Consider the following 13,055-nt stretch of genomic DNA (forward strand, 5'->3'; position numbering starts at 1 on the left):
AAGCAAAAATCTCAATTCACCACAGGAATTCACGGCATTATTTAAAATTATTTTGTCAAAGTCATAAAACCATAATATTCAGCCATCCACGAACAATCTTTACATAATCCGACAGCTTAACAAGTCAGGCATGTGATGACAACCTTTATGGGGGATGAAAAATGATTTTTAAACCTCATCTTTGTGGAAAAAGCGCCGCGGCCTAGATCTAGCCAAGGTGCCCGCGGCCATACGCGCCAGGCGCCCTCAACTTGAAACATTCATAACTCGACGAATAAAAGCTCAAATTGCACCGAACTTACCTTATTCTCGCGAGCTCACGTTCCCTGTTAGTGGGTGAACAATCCAACGCTTGGCGAATTCTGCTTCGCAATGATAAGAAATGCCGACATCGAAGGATCAAAAAGCGACGTCGCCATTTACGCTTGGCCGCCACAAGCCAGTTATCTCTGTGGTAATTTTTCTGACACCACTTGCTTAAAACCCAAAAAGTCAAAAGGATCGCGAGGCCATGCTTTCACGGTCTGTATTCGTACTGAAAATCAAGATCAAGCGAGCTTTCGCCCTTCTGCTCCACGGGAGGTTTCTGTAACGATATTGATCTTCAACTGTCATTGTCACGAGCGGCATGGCCGCCCAAGCCTTCTTGCATTACGCATGCGCAGCTGGTGTTGTGTGTGCGTCATGGCCGCTTTTGAATAAACGTGTTTCACGTCTGCTGAATCAGAATCTGTGTTCATCGGCGTTATCTGTGAATGAATGATTACGGAAACATGGTGGCTGCGAGGTAAGCACCAGAGCACGCCGACTGACGACTTGATCGGCGCTGACACGCACCCACTGACGTGTATTTTGAGCTGTTTGTTGCGACATGTCCGTGGCCCGGGCATCGACAATGGGAGTGTCCCCACCGTCGTTTTTAGACACCGTCAGTGTTCCACTGGAGGACTGGAAAAGCTGGAAGCAACAGTAGGAAAACTACGCGATTGTTGCAAAGTTATCCAGTGAACCACCGGAATACAGGACGGCGATGTTTTTGCATTCCATCGGCCCGTCCGCGCTCAAGATCTACAACGGCGTGACCTTCGAACTGGAAACCGATGACCATGCCGCCGAGGATCCAAAAGATCTTGACACGCTGATCAGGAAATTTGACAATCACTTTATAGGTAAGGTCAATGAAACTTTTGAAAGATACCATTTTAACGGAAGAGACCAGAGACCTGATGAGAACATTTATGATTTTGTGACTGCCCTGAGAACCTTGGCAAAGACGTGCAACTTTGGCGAGCTACATGACAGTCTCGTTCGAGATAGAATCGTGATGGGCATCATTGACCAGAGCACCAGAAAGCGACTTTTGGAGCGAGACCTCTCACTGAAAAAGTGCATATCCATTTGCAAGAGTATGGAGGAATCTCGCAGCCGTCTCAAAGAGTTCGGAGCCACAGGTGCCGAGGCACAAACCGTGCACCGGGTCCAGCAGCGAGACAAAGGAAAAGGCCACACACCAAAGCGTTCGTCCACAAGATTTACCAAACCCTCAGAACAAAGACAGCAGGACTGTGAATTTTGTGGCTACAAGCACATCAGAAGTAAGGACAAGTGCCCAGCATGGGGAAAAACGTGCAAAAAAATGCAATGGGGAAAATCACTTTGCAAAAAGTGTCGGAGGGCGAACATCCACATGATACAGGATGGAGGCAGCTCATCTGGTGACTGTGAGTGGACTGACTGCATAACAATGCGAGAAATTGTTCGCACTGTGACTGATGGCACAGATGAGATATATGCTGAAATGCTGATTGATGAAACACCAGTGAAGTTTCAGATAGATTGTGGTGCATCTGCAAACTTGCTACCAGCCAAGTACGCAAATCGATGCCAGCGTGACCCATGCAAGAAGACACTCCTTATGTGGAATAAAAGTGAGGTGAAGCCACTGGGCACCACAAGGCTGAAACTGCGCAATCCACAGAACAGAAAGAAATACTCTGTGGAATTCATTGTAGTGAAAGAGAACTCGGCCCCACTCCTGGGTGCAAAAGCAGTGCAACACATGGGACTGATCACTGTTAACAATAGTGAATTCAAGGGAGTTGCAAGCATGAGGGATAAGACTGACCCTACGGCCGAACTTCTTGAGGAGTACAAAGATGTTTTTGGCGATGGTCTGGGCAAACTACCAGGGAAGGCCCATCTTGAAACTGACCCAACAGTTCCGCCAGTCATCTCACCAGCACGTCAGGTACCCATCACACTGAAGGACAGATTGAAAGCAGAGCTGGACCGTCTGCAAGATCTTGGAGTGCTTACTCCTGTGGACCAGCCGACCGATTGGGTCAGCCAACTTGTCATCTGCACAAAGAAGTCGGGCGATTTGAGACTATGCATTTACCCGAGACCATTGAACCGAGCTCTCAAACGTGAACATCACCCTATCCCAATCATAGAGGACAACTTGTCAGATTTACAAGGTGCCAAAGTATTTTTAAAGGCTGACTTGGCATCAGGCTACTGGCACGTCGAGCTTGATGAGGCATCAAGCCTGCTGACGACATTCCAGAAACCACATGGGCGATACAAGTCAAATCGTCTCCCTTTTGGAATAAAGAACGCATCGGAAATCTTTGAGAAACGCCTACAGCAAGCGCTGCTGGGTCTGGGAGGCACGATAGTAATGAGATGACATTACAATCATTGGAAAAGGCGCCTCCATTGAAGAAGCAAAAGTCGACCATGAGAGCAATTTGCGTGCCTTTCTGCTGCGTTGCCAGGAGAAAGGCATTAGCCTTAACCAGAAGAAATGCGAGTGGCGCAAAAGTGAGGTGCCACTGATGGGCCATGTCATCAGCGCTGATGGCCTGAAGGCAGACCCTGACAAGATCGAGGCTGTCACCAAACTACAAGAACTGAAAGACGTCCATGAAGTCCAGCGCCTGGTTGGATTTGTGAACTACCTGGCAAAGTTCATGCCCAGGCTATCCGACGTCCTCGAGCCGATTCGTTTGCTGACTCGGCAAGACATAGAGTGGCACTGGGACAGGCCACAAGCTAGTGCATTTGCTGAGATCAAGCGAATTGTGACGACGACACCTGTCTTGGCCTATTATGAGCCACAGAAAGAGCTTGTCGTGCAGTGCGATGCCAGTGAGAAAGGGCTAGGTGCAACACTGCTCCAAGGAGGACGCCCACTCACTTTTGCCAGCAGAGCCCTGACGGACACCGAGACGAGATACGCGCAAATCGAAAAGGAGCTCTTGGCCATTGTCTTCGCGATGGAACGTTTCGATCAGTATACATAGGGCCGTCTCACAGTTGTCCACAGTGATCATAAGCCATTAGAGACTATCGTCAAAAAGCCACTGGCCAGCGCGCCACGTCGTCTACAGGGCATGTTGATGAGATTGCAGCGGTACGAGATTGAAGTCCGATATAGGCCAGGCAGAGAAATGCACATTGCGGATATGCTGTCTTGAGCATACCTGCCCTGCAGTGACCGAGACAAGTGCGAATTCGGGCAAGTCAACATGGCAAAGTTCCTCCCCATACGACCTGAGCGTTTGGCAGCGATCCAAGCGGCGACAGATGAGGATGAAGCCTTGCAGACTTTAAAACGGGTTGTCCTACAGGGCTGGCCAGAGGACCGTGCAGATGTCCCCGCAGTGGCGATGCCCTACTTCAGCATGCGGGATGAAATCACGGTACAAGATGCTCTCCTTTTCAAAGGAGATCGAATCATCATTCTAGCTAGTCTCCGGGCTGAGATGCGAGCCCGAATTCATGTCTCACATTGGTGCAGATGGATGCTTGCGCCTTGCTCGAGAGTGTTTATACTGGCCAGGCATGTCGAGCGAGATCAAAGAGCAGATTGGAGCCTGTGATATCTGCAGAGAGCATGAAACAGCACAGCAGAAAGAGACACTTATGTCACATGAGTTAGCCAGCCGACCGTGGGGAAAGATCGCCAGCGATCTGTTTGCTCAAGATGGAAGAGAATATTTAATCACAGTCGATTATTTCAGCAATTTCTGGGAGGTGGACAGGTTACAACCGGACACAAAGGCAGACACTGTCATCAGAAAGCTCAAGGCCCACTTCGCTCGCTATGGAACTCCAGAGATGGTTGTCAGTGACAACGGGCCTCAGTTTGAGTCAACTGAGTTTGCTACTTTCGCCAAAGAATGGGACTTTGAGCATCGGCCCACCAGTCCTGGGAACAGCCAGGCCAACGGCAAGGTTGAGTCAGCTGTCAAGACAGCCAAGCGTCTCCTGAGACGTGCCAAGAAAGCTGGCAGCGACCCATATTTGGCTATACTTGACCACCGCAACACGCCAACCGAAGGGATTGACAGCAGCCCTGCCCAGCGCATGATGAATAGAAGGACGCACACCCTCCTCCCGATGGCAGGAACTCTGTTGCAGCCACGTACTGTTGACAGAGCAGCGGAAAAGTTGCGTCTGCATCGGTGACAGAAGAGGCAGGCCGTGTTCTACAACAGGTCGGCTCGTGACCTTCAGCCACTGGAAGAAGGTGATGTTGTCAGGATGCAGCCATTCACCAAAGGGGAAGAGAAGTGGCAGAAAGCAGTCATCTCCAAGCGGCTGGACGAGCGATCATATTTGGTGGATAACGGCAAACGCTCATACAGACGCAACCGTGTCCACTTGCGCCGCACAAATGAAAAACCAACTCTCGGCGCAACCACAGCTATTGAAGATGCTGACCCTATCCAGGTCCCAGACTATGAGGACGATGATCAGTCACACCCAGAAGCTGTTCCAAAGGACAGACAAGGGCACGCTGATCACAGGGCCCCAAACAATTCTGGGAAAACCACCAGTGGCACAACGGGAAAAGCTCTGCAGTCCGTACCAGTGAAGATAACTAGATCTGGACGAGTCATTAAGACTCCAGCCCGTTTCAAGGACTACACAGACACCATGGATGACGGGTGCTGAAGACCCAGTCAGGGAGTGATGTGCTGGGAACCTCTCCTCCCCTGCAGAGCTCCTATCATAAACAATAATTCTCATGTGGACACTTGTGTTTTACTATTTAATTGTTCACGATGTGTGCCTATATTTTGCATGTTGTCAGTATCCAACTCATCAGTGAAGCACATCCGACTGTTCCAAGAGACTGTACGCACGGTGATCCCGCCAGAGACAGTTGAACAACAAAAGGGGAAGGATGTAACGATATTGATCTTCAACTGTCATTGTCACGAGCGGCATGGCCGCCCAAGCCTTCTTGCATTGCGCATGCGCAGCTGGTGTTGTGTGTGCGTCATGGCCGCTTTTGGAATAAACTTGTTTCACGTCTGCTGAATCAGAATCGGTGGTCATCACGTTATCTGTGAATGAATGATTACGGAAACAGTTTCCGTCCTCCCTGAGCTGGCAGTCAGTCCTGCCACTTGTACACCAAATAGGCCATTTTCTGGTACGTGCAAGTGGCTCAAATTTATATGGCTCAGGGCCAGAAACTCCATAGTATAAATTCCCATCATCCTCCGACTCGTCCTCGGCAATATCGGAATGAAAACACTCAATTTCATCGCCGCTGAAATCACTCTCTGATTCGCATCTCGCCATTGTTCACACGCTGTTTCCGAATGTTCACGAAGTTTTCGGAGAATGTGACGTCATCGTATCTTCGGAAACTTCCGGATTGTTTTTCGATCACTGACAAAACTTTTGACTTAAAAGTTAATTTTAGCATATTTTGAGTTTCAAATGTAAGAAAATAATTGCCCAACGATTATTAATGTGCTTACAACCTTCGAATCACGCAAAGTCATCAGCGACCCAAAACCTGCTCTTTAAGAAAAAAGAAGTGGAAAGAAAAGAGAGTGAAAGGAAAGGTAACCGAACGCAGGAGTGGGGAGAGAAAAGATAGAAGGTTTGTGAGCAGATAGGTGTAAAGAGAGGTGACAGGATGGACATACATAGCGAATACTATTGGGGAGGGGGGAAGAAATGTTAGATTGAAAAAAATTCAATTATCTTTCCATAGAACTCAGTCGTGGTAGTGGTAGTGTAGGGGGTGGTTAGGTGGATCAGTGTAAATTGGAATTAGATATGAGGTACCTGGATGGATGCATTTCAGATAGGACATGGGGATATTGACAGAACGTGTCTGTAGCTTGTGTGTGGATGGGTGATGAGACTAGGTTGGTGCAAAGCACGGATGACGGCCCGAAAGGCCTCCTCCTGTACCAAAGTTCCAATACGCGGACTCTGTGGGGACGCTGAAATGACACAGTCCATGTTTGCATTGCACTCCACACTTGAGCATCCATCTGTTATCGATATAGTTTTCTCTTCCGCTTATCTACAGGTGTAAGATGAGGTTTAGGATAGTCAAGTCAAACAACCATCTTTGTTCATTCAGGTGTAAATGCAATAGAATGCACTGTATTGAGTCGAACACCAACGTCTCTTACAATTCTTAACAACAATGAAATTGATCGAAATCCTCCTTCAGGTGTTCTGCACTCACATGGTGGGTTTTATAAGCCATCATATCTTGTTGGTTTGAATCATCTATTTTGACTTTAGTGTTCAAACAAGGCCCTTCCCTACTATGGGGCCTACACTGTACCTTCTCTAAGGTATTGTTTCTATTATTCACGTTTTTCAAAGAATTGCTTTTAAGACGTTGGTTCCGATATTCTTCTTGCTCTTGTCTTGCTTCTGATAGCTTCCAGTATAGTTGCGTTTGTTGTGCTTCCTGGAATTCATTCAAATAATCTATGAGGTTTTTTGTTGCACCTAAAATGTAAGCAGGTGTGTCATGTTGGTGTTGGTGTTGGTGTGAGCATCACCATCTTGTAAGTGGGAACAAATGATTTATTGTAATTTTTTTTTAAAGAGAAGAAGGTTTTTGAGTTCAGGGAAATGTACATGGTTACATCATTTTGTCGTGTATAATTATTGATCACCCGATTTTTGGCCAACTTGTGCCACAGCGTTTCATGCTTCGTTGATGGAAGCTGTCCCCTTTTGAAGTGTTAGATACCAGCTCTGATTTACAAATGAGCAATGTTAATCCCCTTCCTGCAGGTAAAGGTACCAAACTGTTTGAATCAATTTCCCTTCGCTGGTTGGGTTGGAGAACCAAGAGGAGATTATGTCAAGACCAACAGGGATCTTGGGATTACTTTTGACCCTTGAACCGATGGCAGAACAAAGGAGTGAATACTCACCTTTGTGGAACAGATATCTCTTGACCCACAGTCTCTAACTTTTGACAGAGGATTAAAGGCACATGTCCAGTGGAGAAATTTGGCTTTGTGTTCCAAAACTAGCCACGGTTAGCGCATCCGCTCTTAGGCTGGGAGGTCGGCAGTTCGAACCTTGGTCGAATCATACTAAAGACTTTTACAACAGTACGTCCTGCTTTCTTGGTTGATGCTCAGCATGTCAAAAGGATAGAGCATGGACAACAACCATAAGTTGGTAAAGACAGCCCAGACTTTGATGGACCTTATGGCCTCCTCCTGCATTGAAGCTCTTTGGAAGACAACTCATATTACACTAACTAGCATCGGCACTCATTCCTGAGTGCCCATCTTGGCCAAACTTCGGTGAGAAATTTAAAATGGTGATATTTCTACAAAGTGATACTTTCTTCTGGAACAGACTGTGCACTTGAGAAAAATATTGGCATACTGTATAGATAGAGTAACCTTATTTGCATTGCTGGACTACAGTGTAAAGTTTTTGTGATGTGAAATGCCAAGTGATCAATTTTTGGGTTCTCTTCATATACATATATATATATATATATATATATATATATATATATATATATATATATATATATATATATTATAAGATTGGGGTGGTTGGGATAACACATTTTTAAAGAAGAAGGAGGCGCTTCCAACCAAAAGTAAAAACTCGATCGACTCTGCCAATTTGAGCAAAAAAGCAAGAGCAGACCCGGTCTCAGGGCATCGTTTCGCCGCCTTCATCAGGCACAATAGACAACAGACGCAATAGACCAGAAGAGGTCTATTCCAGAAGAGGTCTATTCTGTCTGATGAAGCTGAAGCCTGATGAAGCTGATGAAGCCTGTGAAGCCGGCGAAACGAAGTGGCATACCGAATTGCGAAGTGCAAGAAGCCGCACACTATTGCTGAGGACCTTATCAAGCCATGTACAGAGAAAATGGTGGAATTGATGATCGGACCAGAGGCGAAAAAGAAGATCCAGCAAGTTTCGCTCTCTAATGACACGATCCGACGACGGATTGACGACATGGCCGCTGATGTGTGCCGTCAAGTTTGCTCCGAAATCAAACAAAGCACGCTCCAGGCTAGCCTTCAATTAGACGAGTCTACCGACACCGCCCTGGAGAGCCAGTTGATCACCTTCGCTCGCTACGAGAGAAAGGGAAAGATGAAGGAAGAGTTCTTGTTCTGCAATACCCTACCAACCACAACGACAGCGGCAGATATCAAAGCTATTGTGGACTCTTTTTTTTTTTTTGAAGCTAATGGACTCGGTTGGCAGAATTTCAAGCACATTTGTACTGATGGTGCCCCAGCGATGGTCGGCGTCAGAGGAGGGTTCGTCACGCTTGTGAAGAACGAATGGCCCCATGTGACGTCCTCCCACTGTTTGCTACACCGATACGCTCTTGCGTCAAAGATTCTTCCGCCTCATTTGCTGGAAGTCATGGACGTCGTGATCAAAGTGATCAACTTCATTCGTGCGAAGGCCAAAAATCATCGGCTCTTCCAACTCCTGGCCAATGAAATGGGAGCGGAACATGTTGGACTTCTGTTCCACACCAAAGTCCGTTGGCTATCGAGGGGGAAATGCCTCTCTCGGCTGTATGAACTCCGGGTTGAGGTGGAAATCTTCCTGCGAGACAACGAAAACAACCTCCATGTCCACTTCGACAATGAAGAGTTCGTCATGATGCTCGCCTACCTGGCCGATAATGAAATGAACCAGTCCTTGCAAGGCCGTGATGTGACGGTCAGTGACGTTCAAGACAAGCTTGCCGGCCTGTCTGCTAGAATGGACGTCTGGCAGGCACGAATCAAGGCCGGGTCCACTGCCTCGTTTCCTTTCTTGGACGAGCACCTGCAGATGCAGAGGATTGAGCTTCCTGTCGGCATCAAAGATTGCATCACTAGACATCTCGACAATCTCTCCGCTGAGTTCAAATCGTATTTCGACGACGCACCGTTGGATGTTCCGTGGCACAAAGACCCGTTTAACGCCAAAATTGAACCTACTGAAGACGAAGCAGAGGAGTTGGCAGAGTTGAAGGTTTCAAAAGCAATGAAGCTGGTCTTCAGTAACAAAGAAGACCACTCCACCTTCTGGTTGTCTGTTCAGGATGCGTATCCACTACTCAGAAAGAAGGCATCCGTAATGCTCATTCAATTTGCCACAACATATCTTTGCGAACCTGGATTTTCTGACCTTGCGACCATTAAAACGAAGTCCAGAAACCGTCTTGACATTGGGAACGATATTCGCCTTGCTGTGTCCAAGACGGGGCCGGACATAAGAGGCCTCGTCAGACAAGCCCAACAGCAAGTGTCTCATTGATTGTATTGCTTATTAAAATGTTGACTTTGATTTATCTTTTAAGACTGAGTAAATAAATCTCATAAAACGAAATCTGCATCTTTTATTGAAGGGCAGGGGACCACGAATGTTAAGCGACTCGGTAGGGGGGTCATGGGCCATCAAAGGTTGAGAAACGCTGGTCTAACGTATGCATAGCGCGCGGCAGCGTATCGCCGACGATCACGTGGCATAAGCTATTAATAGGCTGCCGCTCGACGATTCAAATCATAACCGCACTAGAAATCGAAGTGTCAACATCACCGTCATGCCGAAGAAAAAAACAAAACATGGAGTCTGGAACACTGACGGGTTCCTCCTGTGAACCCCATTTTTATATACCAATTCCCCTAAACACTGCCAATACGCAATTATACGGGAGCTGCAAGTTAGAAACACGTTCAGTAAGTTCTGTGGTCATCCGGAAGACGTCAAATATGTCTACATACGTCAATATGCGTTGGAGATACGTTACTCATAGGTTCAAAGCACGTTACTCAGAGGTTAGAAATAAGTTTCGGGTACACTAAAGATTACCTCGACGTGTTTCGACTAATGAGTAACTTACAAGTAACGTGTGTCAACGATCGCGTAACATGCCTACAACTTATGGCCAGCGAATGCGGAACGTGTGTCATACGCTGGCATACATCGAAAAATTTTGAGCATGTTAAAATTTGTGGACGACCTCGGCGTACTACGAGGTATGCCAGCGTGCTTCAGCGTGCTCTTAACATATACAAAACTTACCCATAACGTATTCAACATGTGCCAGTGTTTTAGACAAATTTTTCATACATCGGCATACGCTGGCTAAATTGTCAAGGTGTGACAGCCCCTTGATGAAGGTGCCCTTTCTATATAAAAAGGTAAAAAAAAAAGTCAAAACATTTAAACAGCTTGGGATGTGCACCTTGACCCCATGGCCAAAGGACACAGTCCAGCAAGACTGTCCCATTGCTACACACATGCCCCTCAACCCAAAGGCTGAAGTACATGGTCAATCAAACACACACATCCCAACCCCAAGGGCCAGAATGTATGGTCATACAATTGGACCTCTCCATAGGAGTGAGTCCCCAAGACTTCAACGACATGCCATCGTGAATTCAGGCTTATTTACCCTCATCAAGACAACATACCAAAAATTATCTAATCAATGATGACCACCTTAATCGGTTAAACATCAACGGTACCTCCTGGCTGTAATGGTGAGCATCAGCCACGGATTATGTTGACACGATAACAACGCATAATCCGCAGAGCACAACAGTCTGTCTGAAACCCAGATGTTTGTTCCCACAAATTGTTTATTCCTGCCACAATCATAAATGTTCCCACCAGAATCGGTCTGAGCATTTCCCAGGAAGATGCCTGGCCCATCCCCATCTCCGTGAGATGCCGATCAACTTGCTGCAACCTCGAGGCATGTGGTCGACCGATTGGCCTCCTCAAGTCTTCCTCGCTGAGAGAATCTGGTGTGCAGGATCAGCGTCAGGAAAATGAGCTATGTGTCCATACAGCCACAGCTGATGCTCACAGACTATACTGATAATAAATCTTATCTGAGTCTCTCTCAGCAACCACTCAGACACAAAGCCTGAACAGCGATAGCCAAGGATTCTCCAAAGAGACCTGGTACTGAAGGAGTTAATCTCTGACTCAGATCCTTTGTCAGAGTCCATGTCTCACATCCGTAGAGCAAGACTGGAAGAACCAAAGACAAAAAGACTTGGAGACTTTTGTCCTCCTGCAAAGATGCTGACAGTGCCATACCCTTTGATCCAGTGAATCCATGACTCCCGAGGCCAGACCCAGACGTCCATCCACCTCTGGCTCACAACATGCGGAGACATGAATATCACTGCTGAGGCAAGTGAATCTCTCTGTGACCTCAAGATCCTCACCACAAACAGGAACAGACAAGATAGCAGAATCCAAGATGTTATTGAAAGCCTGGATCTTAGTTTTGACCCAGGAAACTCGTTATCCCAACAGCTCTGACTCCTCGTTCAGCACCTCGAGGGCCCCCATAAGGATATCTAGCATCTCCGCAAAGATGACTGAATCATGTGCGAAATCAAGGTCAAAGATCTTGACATTCCCGAACGATGCACCGCAGCACAAGCGTGTGGTTGGTATTGACGAACTATCCTCCAGCGACCATCAATGAGCACATGGTCAGTCTCCTTTGCCACACCACCAGTGTTGGAATACCGAGTTCAGCGATGAGACTGTGGGTACTGAAATCATGAACCAGCCACCCGAAGTTCATGACTTCTTGCAAAGTCAAGGAACTTACTGCCATTCTGGTTCACAGTTCCAGACCCATGGGGACCAACACACGTCTCATAACCATCCCTATCAGTTCCAGTCAATGCATTGAAATCCCCCAAGTCCAGAAGAGTATCTCCCTGGGGCACCTATCAACCACCAACCACCAACTCGAGTGGGTCTTGTATTTTTAATGATCAACCACAAACCTGTATTTATAATTTTTTGGTATGATTCAGACGGGGTTTGAATCAGAAACTTCCCAGACTGAAAACACTCCAACCATTCCACCTCTGATTGTGGTAAAAAAAAAAAGAAAAGGCACTGCTGGGATTTGAACCCAGGATCTCCTGTTTACTAGACAGGCGCTTTAACCAACTAAGCCACAATGCCAGGTACACTGTGCTGCTAACGTTACATCTCCTCAAAAGAGACAAACACTTTCATGACTAGTTTCCAGTGTTTTGGAACTCACAAACATTTTTTTTTCTTTCACTTTTGAGAGTGAGTCAGGACTATCCTATTGATGGTGGTGCTCATGGGAAAAGTTTAAATGAGAAACTTAAAAATGAGAAAAGCAAGAGAAGGGAGGATTGTGGGAAAGAGAAAATAAGTTAGGAAAGTGTGTTGTTGTTGTTTCGTAAATAGCCGGTGGATGCTGGTTGCATCGTTTGCTTGAAGGGCAGCTGTGCAGTTAATGCAGTGGCCCTGTTACCAGTGAGCTCATTTTTCCGACCTTCGAAGGATGACAGGCTGAGTCAACCCACCCTGGTGTTATTTGAACTGCATGAAATGGACTCAAACTCAAGATTCTAAAATCTTAAGCCAGCCACCTGAAGAGTTCAACCAACACCAGGCTGGACAAGTAGGTAAATAAAGGAGAGAAGTGTGCGAAAAGGTAGTCGGAAGAAGAGGGAATGGAAGGAGTATATATGGGCGAATGGAGTGCAGGTGATCAAAAATGTAACCACATTTGCGTATGTCATAAATCTTGCCAGACACCAACAACTGATCAAACAAGGAAACGGCCTGGGTCTTCGAGCAGCAAATTTGAATGGTCATGATGAAGTAAAATGCCATAATATTTGTCTAAGTACTGTTAAATGGAAGAGTTTTGAAAATGATAAAAGGGTGACTTTTGTTCGACAATGTTCAAGTGTATAATTCTACAAGCGTGGATCGACTCG

The 13,055-nt window shown here is 46.5% G+C and overlaps 1 non-coding gene across 1 annotated transcript; it reads right to left on the reverse strand.

The window, feature by feature from the left end:
• Window positions 1-12,187: 12,187 nt before the first annotated feature.
• Window positions 12,188-12,261, reverse strand: TRNAT-AGU (transfer RNA threonine (anticodon AGU)). The gene has a single exon. It is a non-coding gene; the product is annotated as a tRNA-Thr (tRNA).
• Window positions 12,262-13,055: the final 794 nt, after the last annotated feature.

This window comes from Eptatretus burgeri, chromosome 11 (assembly GCF_056783735.1).
Source record: "Eptatretus burgeri isolate ZD-2024b chromosome 11, Ebu_testis_v1, whole genome shotgun sequence".
Lineage (NCBI taxonomy): Eukaryota > Metazoa > Chordata > Myxini > Myxiniformes > Myxinidae > Eptatretus > Eptatretus burgeri.